The 26,562-nt window shown below is 44.4% G+C and overlaps 1 protein-coding gene and 1 non-coding gene across 2 annotated transcripts in view; both read right to left on the minus strand.

Annotated features, from left to right (window-relative positions):
• Positions 1 to 26,562, minus strand: part of MRPS36 (mitochondrial ribosomal protein S36) — a 587,034-nt gene that overhangs the window by 59,931 nt on the left and 500,541 nt on the right. The gene's annotated exons all lie outside the window — the stretch shown is intronic.
• Positions 4,060 to 4,190, minus strand: LOC126957789 (small nucleolar RNA SNORA76). Its single transcript, XR_007726954.1, has one exon. It is a non-coding gene; the product is annotated as a small nucleolar RNA SNORA76 (small nucleolar RNA).

A 26,562-nucleotide genomic window follows, 5' to 3' on the forward strand; every position in this document is an offset into this window, starting at 1 on the left:
TACATGTATATATGTGTCTATATATATATGTATATATGTGTGTGTGTGCATGTGTGTGTATGTATATATACACATTTTTTTTTTTTTTTTGAGATGGAGTCTCGCTCTGTTGCCCAGGCTAGAGTGCAGTGGCTTGATCTCGGCTCACTGCAACCTCTGCCTCCCAGGTTCAAGTGATTCTCCTGCCTCAGCCTCCCAAGTAAGTGGGACTGTAGGTGCCCGTCACCACACCTGGCTAATTTTTGTATTTTTAGTAGAGACAGGGTTTCACCATATTGGCCAGGCTGGTCTCGAACTCCTGACCTTGTGATCTACCCGCCTTGGCCTCCCAAAGTGCTGGGATTACAGGCGTGAGCCACCACGCCCGGCTGCACTGGGAATATTAAAGGCATGAGCCACCTCTCCCAGCCTTTGCCCAGTTTTATTTTTGTTTTGAGACAGGGTCTTTATTACCCAGCCAGGGTGCAGGGGCACAAACATGGCTTACTGCAATCTTAACCTCTGGGTTCACTAGAGCCACTGCACCTGGCCTCAGACTAATATTCTTCTTTTTATTTATTTTTTTTTGTTTTTTCTTTTTTTCTTCTTTTGTTGTTTTTATTTTTTGGGGGGGAGTACTAATATTCTTAATGGTACATTTTGTCATGTTTATTTTTAATTTTTATGCATACATAACGGTTGTATATATTTATGGGGTACATGTTATATATATATATTTTTTTTTTTTTTTTTTTGAGACGGAGTCTCGCTCTGTCGCCCAGGCTGGAGTACAGTGGCCGGATCTCAGCTCACTGCAAGCTCCGCCTCCCGGGTTTACACCATTCTCCTGCCTCAGCCTCCCGAGTAGCTGGAACTACAGGCGCCCGCCACCTCGCCCGGCTAGTTTTTTGTATTTTTTTTAGTAGAGACGGGGTTTCACCGTGTTAGCCAGGATGGTCTCGATCTTCTGACCTCGTGATCCGCCCGTCTCGGCCTCCCAAAGTGCTGGGATTACAGGCTTGAGCCACCGCGCCCGGCCTATGTTATATTTTGATACAAGCATGCAATGTGTAATGATCAAATCAGAGTAATTGGGATATTTATCTCCTCAAACATTTATCATTTATTTGTGTTGGAAACATTCCAACTCCACTCTTCTAGTTATTCTGAAATATACAGACTGGGTGCGGTGGTTCATGCCTGTAATCCCAGCACTTTGGGAGGCCAAAGCAGGAGTATCATTTGAGCCCAGGGGTCCAAGATCAGCCTGGGCAACCTGGCAAACCCCATCTCTACAAAAAATACAAAAATTAACTGGGATTGGTGGTGTGTACCTGTAATCCTAGTTACTCAGGAGGCTGAGGTGGGAGGATTGCTTGAGTCTAGGAGGTTGAGGCTGCAGTAAGCTGAGATCATACCACTGCACTCCAACCAGGGTGACAGAGCAAGACCTTGTCTCAAAAAAAAAAAAATTAAAGAAAGGCCGAGCGTGGTGGCTCATGCCTTTAATCCCAGCACTTTGGGAGGCCAAGGTGGGAGGATTGCTTGAGTTCAGGAGTTTGAGACCAGCCTGGCCAACATGGTGAAACCCCATCTCTACAAAATACACAAAAATTAGCCAGGCATGGTGGCACAAACCTGTAATTCCTGTTACTCAGGAGGCTGAGGCAGGAGAATCGCTTGAACCTGGGAGGCAGAGGTTGCAGTGATTCGAGATTGCGCCACTGCACTCCAGCCTGGGTGACAGAGCAGACTCTGTCTCAAAAAAAAAAGAAAAAAAAAAAAGGAAATATATACAATAAATTATTGTTAATTATAGTCACCCTAGGCCAGATCTAGGCTACCGAACTCTAGATCTTATTCCTTCTAATTGTATTTTTGTGCCCATTCACTGTGATCTTTTTTTAAAAAAGGTTTTAAATTTTTGGCCGGGCGCGGTGGCTCAAGCCTGTAATCCCAGCACTTTGGGAGGCCGAGACGGGCGGATCACGAGGTCAGGAGATCGAGACCATCCTGGCTAACACAGTGAAACCCCGTCTCTACTAAAAAATACAAAAAACTAGCTGAGCGAGGTGGCGGGCGCCTGTAGTCCCAGCTAGTCGGGAGGCTGAGGCAGGAGAATGGCATGAACCCGGGAGGCGGAGCTTGCAGTGAGCTGAGATCTGGCCCCTGAACTCCAGCCTGGGTGACAGCGCGAGACTCCGTCTCAAAAATAAATAAATAAATAAATAAAAGTTTTAAATTTTTTTTATTATACTTCAAGTTCTAGGGTACATGTGCATAATGTGTAGGTTTGTTACATAGGTATACATGTGCTATGTTGGTTTGCTACACCCATCAACTTGTCATTTACATTAGGTATTTTTCCTAATACTATCCTTCCTCCAGCCTGCTACCCCTCCAACAGGCCCGGGTGTGTGATGTTCCCCTCCCTGTGTCCATGTGTTCTCATTGTTCAGTTCCCGCCTATGAGTGAGACTGTGCAGTGTTTGGTTTTCTGTTCTTATGACAGTTTGCTGAGAATGATGGTTTACAGCTTCATCCATGTCCCTGCAAAGGACATGAACTCATCCTTTTTTATGGCTGCATAATATTCCATGGTGAGTTTCACTATTGCTGCCCAGACTGGAGTGCGATGGCAAGCGATTCTCCTGCCTCAGCCTCCCAACTAGCTGGGATTACAGCCATGCGCCACCATGCCTGGCTAGTTTTGTGTTTTTTTTAGAGACAGGGTTTCTCCATGTTGGTCAGGCTGGTCTCGAACTCCTGACCTCAGGTGATCTGCCCGCCTAGGCCTCCCAAAGTGCTGGGATTATAGGCGTGAGCCACTGCGCCCAGTGCCACGTTTTCTTAATCCAGTCTGTCATTCGTGGACATTTGGGTTGGTTCCAAGTCTTTGCTATTGTGAATTCACTGTGATCTTTATTTCTGTTCTGACAAGTCTTTTTGATAGTCCTTTCCTCAAATTCAGGCTGTATGTTTGGGATTATGAAATAATTAAGATGACTTTTACACCCTTTAAATGCCTTAGGGGTTTCCTGGGTTTCCATTGTATTTCAAGGAAACTACAAAGATTTGCTACTTCATCTTATAAAAGAAGAGATAATAAAAATAATTAAATGTGCTTGGCATTTTCTAGATTTTAACTAATCCAAAACTTTTGTCAGAGCTATTTTATCTGCCAAACCTAGAATATTTTTTTAAATGGACAATTCAAAAGCTCTATTTTGTTTTTCTCTTTTATTTATTTATTTATTTTTTAATTTTTTTTTTTGAGACGGAGTCTTGCTCTGCCGCCCAGGCTGGAGTGCAGTGGCCGGATCTCAGCTCACTGCAAGCTCCGCCTCCCGGGTTCACGCCATTCTCCTGCCTCAGCCTCCCGAGTAGCTGGGACTACAGGCGCCCGCCACCTTGCCCGGCTAGTTTTTTGTATTTTTAAAGTAGAGACGGGGTTTCACCGTGTCAGCCAGGATGGTCTCGATCTCCTGACCTCGTGATCCGCCCATCTCGGCCTCCCAAAGTGCTGGGATTACAGGCTTGAGCCACCGCGCCCGGCCTATTTATTTATTTTTTATAGAGATGGGGGTTCACTATATTGACCAGTCTGGTCTTGAACTCCTGGCCTCAAGTGATCCTCCCATTTTGGCCTACCAAAATGCTGGAGATTACGGGCATGAGCCACCACACCCAGCTCTATTTTGCTATTTTTTTAGTGAAAATATACTTTAAGTTTGAGAGACATATTTATATTCATTTATAAAAGTTGACACATTAACTATAGGTCAGGCGTGGTGGCTCAGGCCTGTAACCTCAGCACTTTGGGAGGCCGAGGTGGGCGGATCACCTGAGGTCAGGAGTTCGAAACCAGCCTGGCCAACATGGCAAGACCCTATCTACTAAAAATACAAAAAAATTAGCCTAGCGTTGTGGTGCACGCCTGTAGTTCCAGCTACTCAGGAGACAGAGGTTGTCCAGTGAGTTGAGATTGCGCCACTGCACTCCAGCCTGGGCGACAAAGGCAGGATCAGTATCAAAAAAAAAAAAAAAAAAGCGGACACATTAACTATCCATTTTTTTTCCCCATCTCCTTGTTAAAAGGACTATCCGCAGGGGGCCAGGTGGCCCCAGTTATACGCAAGCATGTGCTCTGGCGCTGCTGCAGCCTGACTCCAGGCGCCACGCGGAGGCGCGGTGGTGTACAAAGGCAGCGTGTTTTTGGTTTTTTTTTTTGAGACAGAGTTTCGCTGTGTCGCCCAGGCAGGAGTGCAGTGGCATGATCTTGGCTCACGGCAATCTCCACTTCCCGGGTTCAAGTGATTCTCCTGTCTCAGCCTCCAGAGTAGCTGGGATTACAGGCACACACACCGCGCCTAGCTAATTTTTGTATTTTTAGTAGAGACGGGGTTTCACCATGTTGGCCAGGATGGTCTCGATCTCTTGACCTCGTGATCCACCTGCCTCGGCCTCCCAAAGTGCTGGGATTACAGGTGGGAGCCACTGTGCCCGGTCAGTAATGTTACTATTAATGTAGGTCTTGACGAGAAGAAGGAATGAGGCCTCTGGAAGTGGTTTATATGCCATTTTGGGAATTTAATAATGTTGCTAGTCTCTCAGATGACCTAATGTTCTGTCAACCCTATGCCTTTTGAAATACAAATCTTCAATTAGCAGTCAGACACAGTGGTTTCCATCCCTTCATGTATAAGTCTCAACCTTGCATTGGAGGTGCCTAGTTTAGAATGCTGTGTTAGAAAGTGCCCTTTCCAGTGGAACTGGCAAATGAAATTGTATAGACAAGATTGTCTGCTATACTTGTTGAACAAAAAAAAACTCTAACTCATTTGCTACAATCATGCTGGACAATAGAATCACTTTAGGTTATTTACTGACTAAACAAGGTGCTGCTTAATACCAACTACTAATAGCTGTGGCATTTGGAGAAGCGCTTCAGACTAAATCAAGAGATCTCAGTGTAAAATCCAAGAATAGGCTGGGCACGGTGCTTCATGCCTATAATCTCAGCACTTTGGTAGGCCGAGGTGGGAGGATTGCTTGAGCCCAGGAGTTCCAGACCAGGCTGGGCAATGTAGTGAGACCCTGTCTCTACAAAAAATAAAAATTAGCTGGGCACGGTGGTACAATGCCTGTAGTCCCAGCTACTCAGGAGGCTGCGGTGGGAAGATTAAATGAAATTAAAATCCAAGAACTAAGCCAATTCAAGTCAAGGTGGGGAAAACCAATCTGTGGAATCTTTTTTTCTTTTCTTTCTTTTTTCTTTTTTTGAGGCAGGGTCTCTCTCTGTCACCTAGGCTGGAGTGCAGTGGTGCAACCACGGCTCACTGCAGCCTGGACCTCCCAGGCTTAAGCAATCCTCCTGCCTCAGCCTCCCAAGTAGCCGGCACTGCAGGTGTGCAACACCATGCCCAGCTAATTTTTAAACTTTTTGTGGAGAGAGGTTCTCACCATGCTGCCCAGACTAATCTGTGGAATCTTTTAGCAGGATTTGGGCTTTTGCTGATTTAGGGTGTACTATAAACATTATTTAACTTGTTGCTAATGGTTGCTGTTGTCAAGTTATTGTTAGCAGGTTTTTTGTTTTGTTTTGTTTTGTTTTGAGATGGAGTCTTGCTCTGTCTCCCAGGCTGGAGTGCAGTGGGTGATCTCTGCTCACTGCAAGCTCCGCCTCCCGGGTTCATGCCATTCTCCTGCCTCAGCCTCCCGGGTAGCTGGGACTACAGGCGCCCGCCACCATGCGTGGCTAATTTTTTGTATTTTTTTTTTTTTTAGTGCAGACGGGGTTTCACTGTGTTAGCCAGGATGGTCTTGATCTCCTGACCTCGTGATCCGCCCGCCTGGGCCTCCCAAAGTGCTGGGATTACAGGCGTAAACCACCGCGCCTGGCCATCAGGTTTTTTTTTTTTTTTTTTTTTGAGATGAAGTCTCACTCTTGTGGCCCAGGCTGGAGTGCAGTGGTGTGATCTCGGCTCACTGCAACCTTCGCTTCCTGGTTCAAGCGATTCTCCTGCCTCAGCCTCCTGAGTAGCTGGGATTACAGGCACCCGCCACCACGGCCAGCTAATTTTTGTATTTTTAGGAGAGACAGGGTTTCAGCACATTGGCAGGCTGGTCTCAAACTCCTGACCTCAGGTGATCTGCCCGCCTCGGCCTCCCAAAGTGTTGGGATTACAGGTGTGAGCCACTGCGCCCGGTTGTTGGCAGGTTTTTTTGTTTTTGTTTTTTTAAATACTTGCCCACCCTTCATGTGCTGATTTTTTTTTTCTTTGAGACAGAGTCTCACTCTGTTGCCCAGGCTGGAGTGCAGTGGCATAATTTCGGCTCACTGCAACCTCTGCTTCCCAGGTTCAAGTGTTTCTCATGCCTCAGCCTCCCCAGCAGTTGGGATTACAGGCGTGTGCCACCACACCTGGCTAATTTGTGTATTTTTAGTAGAGATGGGGTTTCGCCATGTTGGCAAGGCTGGTCTCGAACTCCTGACCTCAGGTGATCCACCCACCTTGGCCTCCCAAAGTGCTGGGATTACAAACATGAGCCACCGCACCCAGCCATGAAATTTTATTTTACGTATTTGCTTGTTTATTTTTTGTTAGCATGTTGTAGTTTTTAAATTTTATTTTAGTTTATTTTTTGAGATAGTCTCCCTCTGTTTCCCAGACCAGATTACAGTAATGTGATCTCAGTTCACTGCAACCTCCACCTTCCGGGTTCAAGCGATTTTCATGCCTCAGCCACCTGAGTAACTGGAATTACAGGCGCGCACCACCACACCCAACTAATTTTTGTATTTTTAGTAGAGACAGGGTTTCACCATGTTGCCCAGGCTGGTCTTTGACTCCTGGCCTCAAGTGATCCACCCACCTCGGCCTCCCAAAGTGCTGGGATTACAGGCATGAGCCACCACGCCCGGCCTGTTCACAGGTTTTGAAGTGCCAGTTGTTGTGCAGCCACCATCCTGTTTTATGCATCCAGCAATTCTACAACAAAAAATTAAGATTACTCCGATAAACAAAATGGAATCTTGTGAGAATGGCATCTGAAAGAAACTAAGATGGTAGCAAAGATCTCAGAACCTGATCATGTGTTGACCCTTTGTGAGGTTATCCTATTGTCTCAGGAAGAGGGACTATAAAAATTAATTTTTCACTTACAATAGCACTTGCTTAGGAATGATCGAAACTGTTGTTTCATTGCCATAGGCTCTAACTACTGAAGCTGATAAAATACCATGAACTTTGAATGACCCTTGGATGCCTGGATTTTACCACACCAAAGTGAAGACTTATTTTTGACTAATGCAAAATGGAGCATCTTTTATTTTTTACTTTTTATTATTTTTTTTGGGACAGAGTCTCACTCTGTCTCCTACCCTGGAGTGCAGTGGCGCAATCTCGGCTCACTGCAACCTCCGCCTCACAGGTTCAAGCGATTCTCCTGCCTCAGCCTCCTGGGTAGCTGGGATTACAGGTGCCCACCACCATGCCTGGCTAATTTTTGTATTTTTAGTAGAGACGGGGTTTCGCCATGTTGGTGAGGCTGGTCTCAAACTCCTGACTCGGGTGATCCACCTGCCTCAGCTTCCAAAGTGCTGGGATTACAGGCATGAATCACTGCGCCCAGCTGGAACATCTTTTAATCAAGTAGTTCTCAACTGGGGAATGTTTTGTACCATCAGAGACATTTGGTTATGTCTAGAGACATTTTGAGTTTTCCCAACTGGGATGGCATCTAGTGGGTAGAAACTAGAGATGCTGCTAAACATCTTGCAATGCACAGGTTAGCCTTCACGGCCACCCCGCCATACACAAAGAATTATCCAGCCCAGGATGCCAATAGTGCCAATAGTGCCAAGCTTGAGAAATACCGCCAACTATGTACGTACTCATACATAGACTCATTTCTACTCAGAATGCTAGTTATCAGGGCTTAATTAGCATAACCACTATGGGTTACCTGCCCTCTTTATAACACTCAAAACTTCTGGCCAGATGCCTCACTCCTGTAATCTCAGCACTTTGGGAGGCCAAGGCAGGTGGATCATTTGAGGTCACGAGTTTGAGACCAACCTGGCCAACATGGTGAAACCCCATCTCTACTAAAATACAAAAATAAGCTGGGTATGGTGGTACATGCCTGTAATCCCAGTTACTCGGGAGGTTGAGGCAGGAGAATGGCATGAACCCGGGAGGTGGAGGTTGCAGTGAGCCGAGATCGCACCACTGCACTCCAGCCTGGGCAACAGAGCAAGACTCCATCTCAAACAACAACAACAAACAAACAAACAAACAAACAAAAGCTCCCGACTTTTCTCCTCGGGGAACTATTAATACTCAATGTTCCCTCTCCTGACCAAGTTAATAATGTCAACTTCATATCAGTTACTGCTCTGGATGCTAAGGGTATTGCTCTGACTAAAACAGATCAGATCCCCGCTCTCATGAATCTTACACTCCAGTGGGAGAGAGGCTAAACAAGTCAGTAAGTAAGCAGAGGGAACAAACTAGGTAAAACTAAGTGGTAGGCAAAAAATTAAAAGAAAGTGACACAAATAGAGTGGTTTGGTAGCTACTTTAGACTTTGGTCAGGAATTGTTTCTCTGAGGAGGTGACATTTAAACTGAGGCTTAAATGACAATAAGGGGAACATCCCAGGTAAAGGAAGTAGTCTATGAAAAACACAAAGATAGAAATGAGCTTGTCATATTCAGAAAAGCCAATGTGGCTAGAGTCTAGAGGGGGAGTAGTAGAGATGAGGTTGAAGATGTTGGAAAGGGTAGGATTATACAGGTAGTATAGACCAAGGTAAGGAGTCTGGGCTATGATAAGTGCACTGGAAGCCTTTGCAGGGTTTAAGCCAAGGTGGGACATGATCTGATTTATCTTTCAATCAGAAACTTAAGCATCATGCAATATACCTTTGTAACAAATCTGCACATGTACCCCCAATTCTAAAATAAAAGTTGAAAAAGGAAAAAAAAAAAAAACATAGGGTAAATATGAAAAAAAAAAAGAAAGAAAGAAAAGAACAGTTAAAAGTAATATAAGAATGGTAAAGTAAAGCTGGGTGCAGTGGCTCATGCCTGTAATCACAGCACTTTGGGAGGTTGAGGCAGGCGGATGTCTTGAGCCCAGGAGTTCAAGGTTAGCCTGGGCAGCATGGTGAAACCCTGTCTCTACAAAAAAATGCAAAAATTAGCCAAGTGTGGTAGTGCACACCTGCAATCCCAGCTACTTAGGAGGCTGAGGTGGGAGGATTGCTTGAGTCTGGGAGGTCAAGGCTGCAGTGAGCCATGATCACGCCCCTGCACTCCAATACTCCAGCTTGGGTGATGGAACAAGACCCTGTTTTAAAAAAAAAAAAAATGAAAAAGAATGGCAAAGTTCTAATTATATGAAAATAAGGCAAAAATAATAACAAATGAACGAAAAGATTATCTTAGCCACTATGGGGAGAATATATGGGGTAAGGGGAGGATGAAGGAGAAGTGGGAGGAGAAGAGAAGCAAGGGGGCCAGAAAGAGGCTATTGTAAGAGACCAGGAAAGATGATGGCTTGGATGGACTATCAGAGATGGACAGAAAGGGATGGGCCAGCATATGTGCGGAAGTGGAGTTGCTAGGTCTTAATGGTTTGCATGCTTGAGTGAGAGAAATAGGAATCAAGGATGACTCCCGGGTTTTGGCTTGAGTAATTGAAATAGAAAAGACCAAGAGACGACCACTGTTTAGAGGGTAGCAGGTTTTGGATAGGATATTACAAATTCTGATGCCAGGCATGGTGGCTCACACCTTTAATCCCAGCACTTTGAGAGGCTGGGGTGGATGGATCAGCTGAGGTCAGGAGTTCGAGACCAGCCTTGCCAACATGGTGAAACCCCATCTCTACTAAAAAAACAAAAATTAGCCAGGCGTGGTGGCGGGCACCTGTAATCCCAGGTACTTGGGAGGCTGAGGCAGGAGAATCACTTGAATCTGGGAGGTAGAGGTTGCAGTGAGCCTCTGCATTCCAGCCTGGGTGGCAGAGTGAGACTCCCTCTTGAAAGAAGGAAAGAGAGAGGGAGGGAGGGAGGGAGGGAGGGAGGGAGGAAGGAAGGAAGGAAGGAAGGAAGGAAGGAAGGAAGGAAGGAAGGAAGGAAGGAAGGAAGGAAGAAAGAAAGAAAGAAAAAGAATTCTGCTGTTTACTGTTATAGAGGACACAGCCAGGGCAACATAGTGAGACCTCATCTCTACAAAATATTCTTTAAAAAATTAGCCTGGTGCGGAGGCGTGCACCTGTAATGCTAGCTACTTGGGAAGCTGAGGCAGGAGAATCATTTGAGCTCAGGTGGTTGAGGCTGCAGTGAGCCATGATCACACCACTGTACTCTAACCTGAGCTACAGAGTGAGACCCTGTCTCAAAAAAAAAAAAAAAAAAAAAAAGATATACAAGAGGCAAGGTCTACTAGTCTGCTAGACAGAGAGGTCAGGATGGAGATATAATCCCTTTTTGCTGTAGAGGGCCTTTTATGCCTGACAGATGAGATCATCTAGGGAAGGAACATACAGAAGAGTAGGTGCCCAGAAGCAAGATATGGGCCTTCCATATTTAAACATGGAGCAGAGGAAGAAAAGCCATCGAAGAATATTGGGCAAGAACACCAGAGAGGCAGGAGAACTGATGGTGGTATCTCAGAAAAGAGAAGGCAGTGTTTCACAGAGGGACTAGTGATTTAACATGACAGACTAATACACACGTGTCTTGGTTACTTCCTCAAGCTCTGCCAAAACAATGGTTTTTAAAAGATGCGTGATGGCCAGGCACGGTGGCTCACACCTGTAATCCCAGAACTTTGGGAGGCTGCAGAGGGAGGATTGCTTGAACCCAAGAGTTTGAGACCTAGGCAACATAGTGAGACCCTGTTTCAAAAATAAAATAAAATAAAATAAAAATTAGCCGAGCATGGTGGTGGGTGCCTGTAGTCCCAGCTATTCAGGAGGCTGATGCGGGAGGATCACTTGAGCCTGGGAGGTTGAGGCTGCAGTGAGCTATGATCATGCCACTGTACCCCAACCTGGGTGACAGAGTGAGACCCTGTCTCAAAAAAAAAAAAAAAAAAAAAAAAGAATTGGTTGTTGACATTTTGAGCTGGATGAAAATATTTTTAAAATATAAAAATAATTTTAAAAAGAAAAGAATTGGTTGATTCCATCCTGCTCAGCTGAGTGCAGTGAGAGCACAACCTCTCCTTGGTCCTGGCAGATGACTAGAGGTTTATATTCTGGAGTGGCTGAACTAAAGGGGTTCTGGATTTCAGGAGACCAGGCAAGCTGAGAGGGGCTTTAAGTGAAATTCTGCATACCAAATGGTAAGACCTCCAGTCACCTTCTCCCACCCCCCAAAAGGCTGGCAGCTGGACTTATAGCCTTCTAAGTGAGGTAAGAGAATGGTTTCTGAAGAATGGATCAGCCCAACAGAAAAAATATTGATGGTTAGGAAAGGTCCCCATGAAATGACTCGGCCACCACTTGGTTACCCTTATACTAAAGTTCACCACTTGACATGCTTGCACACTGACATAGAGCTTCATATATATATATATATATATATATATATATATATATATAGAGAGAGAGAGAGAGAGAGAGAGAGAGAGAGAGAGAGAGAGAGATCTTGCTATACTGCCCAGGTTGGTCTTAAACTCTTGGGTTTAAGTGATCCTCCTGTCTTAGCCTCCCGAATAGCTGGGATTACAGGCACGAGTTACTATGCCTGGCCTAATCTATATGTATGTATATCTTAGCCTCTCAAATGGCTGGGATTATAGCACAAGTCACTATACCTGGCCTAATCTATATAAATGTAGATATATATAGATCTACAGCATTACTGGGTTTGGGTTGTCCCCTGGAGCGAGAAAGAAAGAGAGAGAGGTGGACAGTCTCACTCTCTGGCCCAAGCTAGAGTGTAGAGGTGCGAACATGGCTTCTCTGCAGCCTCCACCTGCTGGTCTCAAGCCATCCGCTCACCTCAGCTCCCCGAGTATCTGGGACTACAGGCAAGCACTACCACACCCCACTCATTTTTGTATTTTTTGTAGAGATGGGGTTTCATCATGTTGCCCAGACTGGTCTCAAATTCCTGAGCTCAAGTGATCTACCTGCCTTGGCCTCCGGGTGGGGTTGGGGGGGGGGGGGGGGGGGGGGGGGGGGTGGGGGTGGGGGGTGGGGGGGGGGGGGGTGGTTGGTGTGTTGGGGGGGGGTGGGGGGGGATGGTGGGGGGGGGTGGGGTGGGTTGCAAAGTGCTGAGATTACAGGTGTCAGCAACTATGCATGGCCAATATGTGTGTGTGTGTGAGTATGTGTGTGTGTGTGTGTGTGTTTTGTGTTTCTGGGTTTTTTTGAGATGGAGTCTTGCTCTGTCGCCCAGGCTGGAGTGCAGTGGCACAATCTCGGCTCACTGCAAGTTCCGCCTCCCAGGTTCACGCCATTCTCCTGCCTCAGCCTCCCAAGTAGCTGGGACTACAGGCTCCCGCCACCACGCCCGGCTAATTTTTTTTGTATTTTTCGTAGAGATGGGGTTTCACCCTGTTAGCCAGGATGGTCTCGATCTCCTGACCTCATGATCCCATGATCAGCCCACCTCGGCCTCCCAAAGTGCTGGGATCATAGGTGTTAGCCACCGTGCCTGGCGGGTTTTTTTTTTTTTTTTGAGACAGGGTCTTACTCTATCACACAGGCTGGAGTGCAGTGGTTCAATGACGGCTTGACCTCCCAGGTTCAAGCAGTCCTCCCACCTCAGCCTCCCAAGTAGGTGGGACTACAGATGTGAGTCACCAAGTCTAATTTTTAAATTTTTTGTAGAGATGAGTTCTCAATATGTTGCCCAGGCTGCTTTCAAACTCCTAAGTTCAAGCAATCCTGCCTCAGCTTCCCAATGTGCTGGGGTTACAGGTGTGAGCCACCATACCCAGCCTTAATCAATGTATTATTATTTTTTGAGATGGAGTCTCACTCTGTTGACCAGGCAATGGTGCAATCTTTGGCTCACTGCAACCTCCGCCTCCTGGGTTCAAGCAATTCTCCTCCCTCAGCCTCCTGAGTAGCTGGGACTGTAGGAGCATGCCACCATGACTGGCTGATTTTTGTATTTTTCGTAGAGATTGGTTTTCACCATGTTGGCCAGGCTGGTCTCAAACTCCTGACCTCGTGATCCACCTGCCTCGCCTCCCAAAGTGCTAGGATTACAGGTATGAGCCACTGCTCCTGGGCTCAATGTTTTATTTTATATTATTATTTTATTTTATTTTATTTTATTTTATTTTTGAGACAGTTTTGCTGTTATCTAGGCTGAAGTGCAGTGGCACTATCTCAGCTGACTACAACTTCTGCCTCCTGGGTTCAAGTGATTCTCCTGCCTCAGCCTCCTAAGTAGCTGGGATTGCAGGCATGCACCATCATGCTCGGCTAATTTTTGTATGTTTAGTAGAGACAGAGTTTTGCTTTGTTGGACAGACTGGTCTCACACTCCTGACCTCAGGTGACCCACCTGCCTCAGCCTCCCAAAGTGTTGGGATTACAGGCGTGAGCCACCATGCCTGGCCCTAATCAATATTTTAATGCCTTGGGATAGGAGGAGGAACAAGATGGCTGAATAGAAGCCTCCACCTATTGTCCTCCCTGAAGGAACACCAAATTTGTCAACTGTCTACACAAAAGAACACCTTCATAAGAACCAAAAATCAGCTTAGGTACCAGCTTAGCCACAGTGGGGAAGAGCACTGAGTGGGCTTTTGGGGTCCTTGATTCCAGGCCTTGGCTCTTGAACAGCATTTTTGGACCTATCCCGGGCCAGAGGGGAACCCACTACCCTAAAGCGTGAGTGCCAGGCCTGGCAGCATTCACCACAAGCTGATTGAAGAGTCCTTGGGCCTTAAGTGCACTTCGTCAGTACCCTAGCAGTACTCTCTGTGGACCTGTGGTGGTGGACATGGGGAGAGACTCCTCTGCCCTGGGAAAGGGAGGGAAGAGCTTTGTTTTGTGGTTTCAGTGCCAGCTTAGCTGCAGTAGAATAAAGCACCAGGTAGATTTCGAAGGTTTCCAACTCCTGGCCCTGCTACCAGACAACATCTCTGGACCTGCCTGGGGCCTGGGGTAACTCATTGCCCTGAAGGGAAGGACACAAGCCTGGCTGGCTTCACCACCTGCTGATTGTAGAGCCCTCGGGCCTTGAGCAAACATAGGCGGAAGTCAGGTAGTGGGCTGCAGGCAGGCTTTGGGCAAGACCCAGTATTGTGCTGGCTTCCGATGTGACCCAGAGCAGTCCTAGTGGTGGTGGCCACAGGGGTGCTTGTGCCACCTATTCCCCCAACTCCAGGCAGCTCAGCAGAGAGAGAGAGACAGAGAGAGAGAGAGACCATTTATTTGGGAGAAAGTAAGGAAAGAGAACAAGAATCTGCTCCTGGTAATGCAGAGAATTCTTCTGGATTTTAACCAAGACCACCAAGGTGCTACCTTCATGAATCTGCAAGATCTACAGCATTACTGGGCTTGGGGTGTCCTCTAATGCAGATATGGTTGCAGTAACCAAAAACTTAGATCACAACACCCAAGGCCCTTTGGGAAGCCTTTCCAAGGAGGATGGGTACAAACAAGCCCAGACTGTGAAGACTACAAAAAATACCTAAGTCTTCAATACACAGACACTGACAAATATCCACAAGCTTCTAGACCATTTAGGAAAACATACCCTCACCAAATTATCTAAATAAGGCACCAGGGGCCAGTCCGAGAGAGACAGAGATAAGTGACCTTTCAGACAGAATCCAAAGTAGCTGTTTTGAGGAAATTGAAAGAAACTCAAGATAACACGGAGAAGGAATTCATAATCCTATTAGATAAATTTATTTATTTTTATTTTTTGGAGACAGAGTCTCTCGCTCTATCCCCCAGGCTGAAGTGCAGTGGCGTGATCTCGGCTCACTGCAACCTCCGCCTCCTGGGTTAAAGTGATTCTCATGCCTCAGGTTCCCACCAAGCAGCTGGAATTGCAGGCACATGCCACCACGCCTGGCTAATTTTTGTATTTTTGGTAGAGACAGGGTTTCGCCACGTTGGCCAGGCTGGTCTTAAACTCCTGACCTCAGGTGATCTGCCACCTGCCTCAGCCTCCCAAATTGCTGGGATTACAGGCGTGAACCACCGTGCCTGGCCCTATTAGATACGTTTAACAAAGAGATTGAAATAATTAAAAAGAACCAAGCAGAAATTCTGGAGTTGAAAAATGCAATTGACATACTTAAGAATGTGTCTGAGTTGCTTAGCAGCAGAATTGATCAAACAGAAGAAAGAATTAGTGAGATTGAGGACAGGCTATTTGAAAATACACAGGCTGGGTGCAGTGGCTCCTGCCTGTAATCCCAGCACTTTGGGAGACCAAGGTGGGCAGATTATGAGGTCAGGAGATTGAGACCTTCCTGGCTAACACAGTGAAGCCCCGCCTCTACTAAAAAAATACAAAAAAATTAGCCGGGCATGGTGGCGGGCGCCAGTAGTCTCAGCTACTTGGGAGGCTGAGGCAGGAGAATGGCGCGAACCCGGGAGGTGGAGTTTGCAGTGAGCCGAGATCGCGCCACTGCACTCCAGCCTGGGTGACAGAGTGGGACTCCATCTCAAAAAAAAAGCAAGCAAGAAAGAAAGAAAGAAAGAAAAAAAAGACACAGTCAGAGGAGACAAAAGAAAAAGGAATTTTAAAAAGTAAAGCATGCCTACAAGATCTAGAAGACAGCCTCAAAAGGGCAAATCTAAGAGTTTTTGGCCACAGGAGGTAGAGAGAGAGAGATAGGAGTGGAAAGTTTGTTCAAAGGGATAATAACAGAGAACTTCCCAAACCTAGAGAAAGATATCAGTATTCAAGTATAAGAAGATTGTAAGACTGGGAGCGGTGGCTCACGCCTGTAATCCCAGGACTTTGGGAGGCTGGGGTGGGCAGATCACCTAAGGTCAGGAGTTCGAGACCAGCCTGGCCAACATGCTGAAACCCTGTCTCTACTAAAAATACAAAAATTAGCTGGGCCTGGTGGCAGGTGCCTGTAATCACAGCTATTCGGGAGGCTGAGGCAGGAGAATCACTTGAATCTGGGAGGCAGAGGTTGCAGTAACCCGCGATCACGCCATTGCAGTCCAGCCTGGGGGATAAGAATAAGACTTTGTCTCAAAAAAAAAAAAAAAAAAAATTGCAGAAGAGCGAAAAAAAGAAAAGAAAAAAGAAAAAAACCCAAAAAACAAACAAAGAAGAAGGTTGTAGAACACCAAGAATTTAACTCAAAGAGGACTACCTCAAGGCATTTAATAAACTCTCAAAGGTCAAGGATAAAGAAAGAATCCTAAAAGTAGCAAGAGAAAATAAACAAATATTAATAACATACAATGGAGCTCCAATTCATCTGGCAGCAGAATTTTCAGTGGAAACTTCATAGGTCAGGAGAGAGTGGCATGACATATTTAAGTGCAGAAGGAAAAAACCTTTTACCGGCCGGGCGCGGTGGCTCAAGCCTGTAATCCCAGCACTTTGGGAGGCTGAGACGGGTGGATCACGAGGTCAGGAGATCGAGACCATCCTGGTGAACACAGTGAAACCCCGTCTCTACTAAAACTACAAAAAACTAGCCGGGCGCGGTGGCGGGCGCCTGTAGTCCCAGCTACTCGGGAGGCTGAGGCAGGAGAATGGCGTGAACCCGGGAGGCGGAGCTTGCAGTGAGCTGAGATCAGGCCACTGCACTCCAGCCTGGGCGACAGAGCGAGACTCCGTCTCAAAAAAAAAAAGAAAAAAAAAAAGAAAAAACCTTTTACCCTAGAAATAGTATATCCAGCAAAATACATCCTTCAAATATGAAAGAGAAATAGCCTTTCCCAAATAAACAAAAGCTGAGGGATTTCATCAACACCACACCTGTCCTACAAGAAATGCTAAAGGGAATTCTTCAGTCTAAAAGAAAAAGATGTCAATGAGCAGTAAGATATCATCGGAAGGAACTGGGCACAGTGGCTCACGACTGTAATCCCAGCACTGTGAGAGGCTGAAGAGGGAGAATCTCTTGAGCTCAAGAGTTTGAGACCAGCCTGGGCAACACAGTGAGACCTCGTCTGTACAAAAAAGTTAAAAGAGTTAGCTGAGCGTGGTGGCACATGCCTGTAGTCCCAGCTATTTGGGAGACTGAGATGGGAAGAATGCTTGAACCTGAGAGTTCAAGGCTGCAGTGAGCTATGATGGTGCCACTGCTCTACAGCGTGGGCAACAAAGCAAGACCCTGTCTCAGCAACAGCAACAACAACAACAAAAATCATCTGAAGTTACAAAACTCACTGGTAATAGTACACAGAAAAATACAGAATAACATAACACTGCAATTGTAGTGTATAAACTACTCATTTCTTTTTTTTTTTTTTTTTTTTTTGAGACGGAGTCTCGCTCTGTCGCCCAGGCTGGAGTGCAGTGGCGCGATCTCGGCTCACTGCAAGCTCCGCCTCCCGGGTTTACGCCATTCTCCTGCCTCAGCCTCCCGAGTAGCTGGGACTACAGGCGCCCGCCACCTCGCCCGGCTAGTTTTTTGTATTTTTTAGTAGAGACGGGGTTTCACCGTGTTAACCAGGATGGTCTCGATCTCCCGACCTCGTGATCCGCCCGTCTCGGCCTCCCAAAGTGCTGGGATTACAGGCTTGAGCCACTGCGCCCGGCTAAACTACTCATTTCTAAAGTAGAAAGATGAAAAGATAGACTGATCAAAAATAATAACTGCAACTACTTTTCAAGACATAGTACAGTAAGATATGCCTAGAAATAGCAAAAAGTTAAAAAGCGGGAAGACAGAGCTAAAATATAGAGTTTTCATTAGTTTTCTTTTCCTTTTTTTTTTTTTTTTTTTTTTTGAGACGGAGTCTCACTCTGTTGCCCAGGCTGGAGTGCAGTGGTGCGATCTTGGCTGACTGGAACCTCTGCCTGTTGAGTTCACACCATTCTCCTGCCTCAGCCTCCTGAGTAGCTGAGACTACAGGTGCCTGCCACCATGCCCAGCTAATTTTTTATATATTTAGTAGAGACAGGGTTTCGCTGTGTTAACTAGGATGGTCTCAATCTCCTGACAGTGTGATCCACCTGCCTTGGCCTCCCAAAGTGCTGGGATTACAGGCCTTAGCCACCACGCCCAGCCCTAGTTTTCTTTTTGCTTGTTAGTTTGTTTATGTTCTCTGTTATAATCAGTTTAAAATAATGGGTTTTTAAGGTATTATTAGCATGCCTCATGCTAACCTCAAATCTAAAAATATACAACACAAACACGAAAAGTAAAAAGAAAATCAACATATGACTAGAGAAAATCACCTTTACTAAAAGGAAGACAGGAAGGAAGAAGGAAGAGAAGACCACAAAAGATTCAGAAAACAAATAACAAAATGGAGGAATAAGTTCTTACATACAAATAACATTGAATGCAAATGGACTAGACTCTCCAATCAAGACACAGAGTGGCTGAATGGATTTTTAAAAAAGACCCAAAGATCTGTTGCCTACAAGAAACACAATTCACCTATAAAGACACCCACAGACCAAAAATAAATGGAGGGAGAAAGATATTCCATGCCAATGGAAACCAAGAAAGAGTAGGGGTGGCTATACTAATATCAGACATAACAGAATTCAAGGCAAAAACTATGAAGACAAAGGGCCAGGCACGGTGGCTCATGCCTGTAATCCCAACACTTTTGGAGGCCAAGGTGGGTGGATCACCTGAGGTCAGGAGTTTGAGACCAGCCTGGCCAACATGGCAAAATCCCGTCTCTACTAAAAAAAATGCAAAAATTAGCCAGACCTGGTGGTGTGCACCTGTAATCCTAGCTACTCAGGAGGCTGAGGCAGGAGAATCACTTGAACCTGGGAGGCAGAGGTTTCAGTGAGCTGAGATTGCACCACTGGACCCCAGCCTGAACAACAGAGTGAGACTCCGTCTCAAAAAAAATAAAATAAAGTCAAATAAAAATAATAAAAAGAGACAAAGAAGGTCATTATATAATGATAAAGGGGCCAATTTGACAAATGATATAATAATTGTAAATATATATGTACTGAACACTGGAGCATCCAGATATATATATAAAGCAAATGTTATTAGAACTGAAAAGAGAGATAGATCCCAATACAATAGTAGCTGGAGACGTCAACACTCCACTTTCAGCATTGGACAGATCATCCAAACAAAACACAACAAAGAAACTTTGGACTGAATCTACACCATAGACAGCGGACCTAATAATATTTACCTAACATTTCATCTAACAGCTGCAGAATATACATTCTCCTCAGCACATGTATCTTTTCAAGGACAGACCATATACATTAGGCCACGAAACAAATCTTGAAACATTCAAAAAATTCAAATAATATCAAGTATCTTCTCTGACCACACTGGAGTAAAACTAGAAATCAATAATAAGGATTTTTGGAAACTGTACAAATACATGAAAATTAAGCAATATTGCTGGGCGCGGTGGCTCATGCCTATAATCCCAGCAATTTGGGAGGTCAAGGCAGGTGGATCACCTGAGGTCAGGAGTTCGAGACCAGCCTGGCCAATGTGGTGAAACCCTGTCTCTACTAAAAATATAAAAATTAGCCTGGCATGGTGGCAGGTGCCTGTAATCCCAGCTGCTTGGGAGGCTGAGGTATAAGAATTGCTTGAACCCAGGAGGCGGAGGTTGCAGTGAGCTGAGACTGTGCCATTGTACTCCAGCCTGGGCAACAAGAGCAAAACTCTGTCTCAAAAAAATAAAAAATAAAAGTAAAGTTAAGCAATATGCTCCTAAATGACCAGTGGGTCAATGAAGATATTAAGAAAGAAATTGAGAAATTTCTTGAAAGAAATGATAGTGGAAACACAACATACCAAAACCAATCGGATACAGCAAAAGCAGTACTAAGAGGGATGTTTGCAGCTGTAAGTACCTGTATCCAAAAAGAAGAAAAGGCCAGGTGCAGTGGCTCATGCCTGTAATCCCAGCACTTTGGGAGGCTGAGGTGGGCGGATCATGAGGTCAGGAGATTGAGACCATCCTGGCCAACATGATGAAGCCCTGTCTCCACTAAAAATACAAAAATTAGCTGGATGTGGCAGTATGTGCTTGTAATCCTAGCTACTTGGGAGACTGAGGCAGGAGAATCACTTGAACCCAGGGGGTGGAGGTTGCAGTGAGATGAGATTGTGCCACTGTACTCCAGCCTGGCAACAGAGTTAGACTCTGTCCCAGAAAACAAAAACAAAACAAAAAACAAGAAAAGAAGAAAAACTTCAAATAAATGACCTAATGATGAAGCTTAAAGAACTAGAAAAGCAAGAGGAAACCAAACCCAAAGTTAGTAGAAGAAAAGAACCAATAAAGATCAGAGCAGAAATAAATGAAGTTGAAACCAAGAAAATACAAAAGATCAATGAAATGAAAGTTGTTTTTTTAACAGATAAAGAAAAACGAAAAACCATTAGCCAGCCTACGAAAAAAAGACAGAAGACCCAAATAAATAAAATCAGAGATGAAAAAGGAGACATTACAACCAATACTGCAGAAATTCAAAGGACCATTAGAGCAAATATATGCTGTGAGCAACTATATACCGGTAAATTGGAAAATCTAGAAGAAATGGATAAATTCCTAGACACTCATGCAACCTACCAAAATTGAACCATGAAGAAATTCAAAACCTGAAGAGACTAATAAGAAGTAACGAGATTGAAACTGTAACAAAAAGTCTCCCAGCAAAGAAAAGCCTGGGACTCGATGGCTTCACTGCTGAATTTAACCAAACATTTAAAGAAGAACTAATTCCAATTTTATTCAAACTTCTGAAAAGTAGGAAAGCAAGGAAACTTCCAAACTCATTATTTGAGGCCAGTATTACACTCATACCAAAACCAGGCAAAGACACATCAAAAAAGAAAACTATGGGCCAATATATCTGATGAACATTGATGCAAAAATCCTAAATAAAATACTAGCAAACTGAATTCAACAATATATTAAAAAGATCAATCATCATGACCAATTTATCTCAGGAATGCAAGGATGGCTCAACATATGCAAATCAAATCAATGAATGTGATACATTATATCAACAGAATGAACCACAAAAACCACATGATTATTTCTATTGATGCTGAAAAAGCATTTGATAGAATTCAACATTCTGGCCAGGCACAGTGGCTCACGCCTGTAATCCCAGCACTTTGGGAGGCCAAGGCAGGCAGAGGTCACCTGAGGTCAGGAGTTCAAGACCAGTCTGGCCAACATGGTGAAACCCCATTTCTACTAAAAATACAAAAAATTAGCCAGACGTGGTGGTACGCACCTGTGATCCCAGCTACTCAGAGGCTGAGGCAGGAGAACCGCTTGAACCCGGGAGGCCGAGGTTGCAATGAGCTGAGAGCGTGCCATTGCACTCCAGCCTAGGCAACAAGTGCGAAACTCCATATTAAAAAAAAAAAAAAAAAAAAAAAGCTATATATGACAGACCCACAGCTGGTATCATACTGAATGGGGAAAAACTGAAAGCCTTTCCTTAGATCTGGAACACACCAAGGATTTCCACTTTCACCACTGTTATTCAACATAGTACTGAAAGTCCTAGGCACAACAATCAGACAAGAGAAAGAAATAAAAAGCATTCAGATTGGAAAGGGAGAAGTTGAATTATTGTTGTTTGTAGATGATATGATCTTATATTTGGAAAAACCTAAAGACTCCACCAAAAAACTATTGAACTGATCAATAAATTCAGTAAAGCTGCAGGATATAAAATTATCGTATGAGGCCAGGCATGGTAGCTCACACTTGTAATCCCAGCAATTTGGGAGGCTAAGACTGGAGGATTGCATGAGTCCAGGAGTTTGAGACCAGCCTGGTCAACATGGAGAAACCCCTGTCTTTTATAAAAATTAAAAAAAAAAATTATCATACAAAAATCAGTAGGTTGTTTTTGTTTGTTTGTTTGTTTGTTTGTTTTGAGACAGAGTCTCACTGTATCATTCAGGGTGGAGTGCAGTGGCATAATCTTGGCTCATTGCAACCTCTGTCTCCTGGGTTAAAGTGATTCTTGTGCCTCAGCCTCCTGAATAGCTGGGGTTACAGGTGTGTGCCACCACACCTGGCTAATTTTTGTATTTTTAGTAGAGACTGGGTTTGACCATGTTGGCCAGGCTGGTCTCAAACTCCTGACCTCAGGTAATTCTCCCACCTTGGCCTCCCAAAGTGCTGGAATTATAGGCGTGAGCCACTGAGCCCAGCCTTTTTTTTTTTTTTTTTTTTTTTTTTTGAGACAGAGTGTTGCTTTGTTCCCCAGGCTGAAGTGCAGTTTCCCAATCTCAGCTCATGGCAGCTTCTGCCTCCTGGGTTCAAAAAATTCTCCTGCCTCAGTCTCCCAAGTAGCTGGGACTACAGATAAGCATGGCCAGCTAATTGTTGTATTTTTAGTAGAGACAGGGTTTCACCATGTTGGTTAGTCTGGTCTTGAACTCCTGGCCTCATGTGATTTGCTTGCCTTGGCCTCCCAAAGTGCTAGAAGTACAGGTATGAGCCTCTGAGCCCAGCTGAAAATCAGTAGTATTTTTATATGCCAACAGCAAACTATCTGAAAAAGAAATTGAGAACATAATTCCATTCACATTAGCTACAAATGAAATTCAAAACCTAGAAATTAACCAAAGAAGTGAAAGATCTCTACAATGAAAACTATAATCATTGGTGAAAGAAATTGAAGAAGACACAAAAAAATGGAAAAATATTTCATGTTCATGGATTGGAAGAATCAATATTGTTAAAATGCCCATACAACCTAAAACAATCTACAGATTCAGTGCAATCTCTATCAATATACCAATGACATTCTTCACAGAATAGAAAAAAATGAATCCTAAAATTTATGTGGAATCACAAAACACTCAGAATAGCCAAAGCCTTTGTGAGCAAAAAGAACAAAAGTGGAAGAATCACACTACCTGACTTCAAATTATACTACAGAGCTACAATAACCAAAACAGCATGGCACTGGCATAAAACAGACACATAGACCAATGAACAGAATAGAGAACCCAGAAACAAATCCATACATGTACAGTGAACTTATATTCAACAGAGGTGCCAATAACATACAATGGGGAAAGACAGTCTCTGCAATAAGTGGTGCTAGGAAAACTGGATATCCATATGCATAAGAATGAAACTAGATCCTTATCTCTTGCCATCTATGAAAATCAAATAAAAATGTATTAAGCATTTAAATCTAAGACTTCTAAACTATGAAACTACTAAAAGAACACACTGGGGAAACTCTCTAGGATCATTGGACTGGGCAGAGTTCTTGAGTAACATACCATAAACACAGGCAGCCAAAGCCAAAATGTACAAGTAGGATTATATCAAGTTAAAAAGCTTCTGCCGAGCAAAGGAAACAATCAACGTTGTAGAGAAACCCACAGAATGGGAGAAAATATTTGCAAACTATCCATTTGACAAAGGATTAATAACCAGAATATGTAAGGAGCTCAAACAACTCTATAGTAAAAAATCTAATAATCTGATTTACAAATGGGCAAAAGAGCTGAATAGACATTTCTCAAAAGACATACAAATGGGAAACACATTTATGAAGGGAGTTCAACAGCATTGAGCATCAGAGAAATGCAAATCAAAACTGCAATGAGATATCATCTCACTTCAGTTAAAATGACTTATATTGGCCAGGTTCATGCCTGTAATCCCAGCACTTGGGGAGGCTGAGGCAGGCGGATCACTTGAGTTCAGGAGATCGAGACCAGCCTGGCCAACATGTCAAAACTGTGTCTCTACTAATAATACAAAAATTAGCTGGGCATGGTTGCACGCCCCTGTAATCCCAGCTACTTGAGAGGCTGAGGCGGGAGAATTGCTGGAACCCAGGAGTCGGTGGCTGCAGTGAGCTGAGATCGTGCCACTGCACTCCAGCTTGGGTGACAGAGCGAGACTCTGTCTCAAAAAAATAAAAAAATAAATAAAATAAAAAGGCTTATAGCCAGAAGACAAGCAATAACAAACACTGGCGAGGATGTGGAGAAAAGGGAACCCTTGTCCACTGTAGATGTGAATGTAAATTAGCACAACCACTATGGAGAATAATTTGGAGGTTCATCAAAAAACTAAAAATAGAGCTCCCATATAATCCAGCAATTCCCCTGCTAGGTATATACCCAAAAGAAAGACTGTCAGTATGTTGAAGAAATATCTGCACTCTCATGTTTATTGTAGTACTATTTACAATAACCAAGATTTGGAAGCAACATAAGTGTCCATCAACAGACCCAGAGAGCAATCAGTGAAGCCTGAAGTAGAATGACAAGGACAGTAGGCTCTAAGAGGGACGTCTCCAAGCAAAAAAATAAATAAATAAAATTGGTAGCTGATGTATTGGAACAGACTGAGAAGAAATTTATAAAACTAGGCAAATGATAAAAAACAAGGCCATGGCTGGGCGCTGTGGCTCATCCCTGTAATCCTAGCACTTTGGGAGGCCCAGGCGGGCGGATCACGAGGTCAGTAGATCGAGACCATCCTGGCTAACATGGTGAAAACCCGTCTCTACTAAAAATACAAAAATTGGCCGGACGTGGTGGCACATGACTGTATTCCTAGCTACTCGGGAGGCTGAGGCAGGATAATCGCTTGAACCCAGGAGGCTGAGGTTGCAGTGAGCTGGGATCACGCCACTGCACTCCAGCCTGGCAACAGAGCGAGACTCTGTTTCAAAGAAAAAAACAAAAAAACCAAACCTGAAAACAAACAAACAAACAAAAAAGGCCATATTAAACCTGGAGCAAACTAGAAGTTAATATGGAAAATGGAAATATAATCATAATATGGTACACAGGGCATTGTGGCAATTTATAGTCATAATATTGGAAACTGAATATTGGTTTAACAAAAAGTTATGATTTACATCAGAGAAATGCAAATTAAAACCAAATGGAGATACTGTCTCACACTAGTCAGAAGGGCTATCATTAAAAAGTCAAAAAATAACAGCTGTTGGCAAGGATGCAGAGAAAATCGAATGCTTATACACTGTTGATAGGAATGTAAATTTGTTAAATCCTGTGGAAAACAGTATGGAGATTTCTCAAATAACTGAAAATAAAACTATCATTCTACCCTGGAATCCTACTACTGGGTTTCTACCCAAAGGAAGAGAAGTTGTTTTATCAAAAAGATGCCTGGCTTGGCTGGGCGAGGTGGCTCACTCCTATAGTCCCAGCACTTCGGGAGGCTGAGGTGGGTGGATCACTTGAGGTCAGGAGTTCGAGACTAGCCTGGCCAACATGGTGAAACCTCGTCTCTACTAAAAATAAAAAAATTAGCTGGACGTGGTGGCTCACGCCCGTAATCCCAGCTCTTTGGGAGGCTGAGGCAGGAGAATCGCTTGAACCTGGGAGGTAGAGTTTGCAGTGAGCTGAGATTACGCCATAGCATTCCAGCCTGGGCAACAGAGCGAGACTCTGTCTCAAAAAAAAAAAAAAAAAAGCACCTGGCTCATGCCTGTAATCGCAGCCCTTTGGGAGGGCGAGGTGAGTAGATCATTTGAGGTCAGGAGTTGGAGACCAGCCTGACCAACATGGTGAAACCCCATCTCTACTAAAAATACAAAAAAAAAAAAAAAAAAAAAAAATTAGCCAGGCATGGTGGCGCATGCCTGTAATTCCAGCTACTTAGGAAGCTGAGGCAGGAGAATCTCTTTAACCTGAGAGGCAGAGGTTGCTGTGAGCTGAGATCACGCCACTGCATGACAGCCTGCACGACAGAGTGAGACTCTGTCTCAAAAAAAACCAACAAACAAAAAACTTTAAAAAAGAAGACACCTGAACTCATATGTTTCTCACAGCACTGTTTACTATAGCAAAGTCATGGAATCAATCTAGGTGCCCATCAACGGTGGATTGAATAAAGAAAATGTGGTCGGCCGGGCGCGGTGGCTCAAGCCTGTAATTCCAGCACTTTGGGAGGCCGAGACGGGCGGATCACGAGGTCAGGAGATCGAGACCATCCTTGCTAACCCGGTGAAACCCCGTCTCTACTAAAAAATACAAAAAAACTAGCCAGGCGAGGTGGCGGGCGCCTGTAGTCCCAGCTGCTCGGGAGGCTGAGGCAGGAGAATGGCGTGAACCCGGGAGGCGGAGCTTGCAGTGAGCTGAGATCTGGCCACTGCACTCCAGCCTGGGCGACAGAGCGAGACTCCGTCTCAAAAAAAAAAAAAAAAAAAAAAAAAAAAAAAAGAAAATGTGGTACATATATACCATTAAATACCATGCAGCCATAAAAAAGAAGAATAATATTCTTTGCAGCAACATGGATGGAGTTGAAGGCCATTATCTTAAGTGATCTAATGCAAGAATAGAAAACAAAATACTGCATGTCCTCACTTCTAAGTGGGAGCTAAACAATGAATACATGTAAATGTAAAGAAAAACAGACACCGGGGATCATTAGATGGGGAGGGAGTGGGATGTGGGCTGAAGAACCACCTGTT

This window comes from Macaca thibetana, chromosome 6, assembly GCF_024542745.1.
Source record: "Macaca thibetana thibetana isolate TM-01 chromosome 6, ASM2454274v1, whole genome shotgun sequence".
NCBI lineage: Eukaryota > Metazoa > Chordata > Mammalia > Primates > Cercopithecidae > Macaca > Macaca thibetana.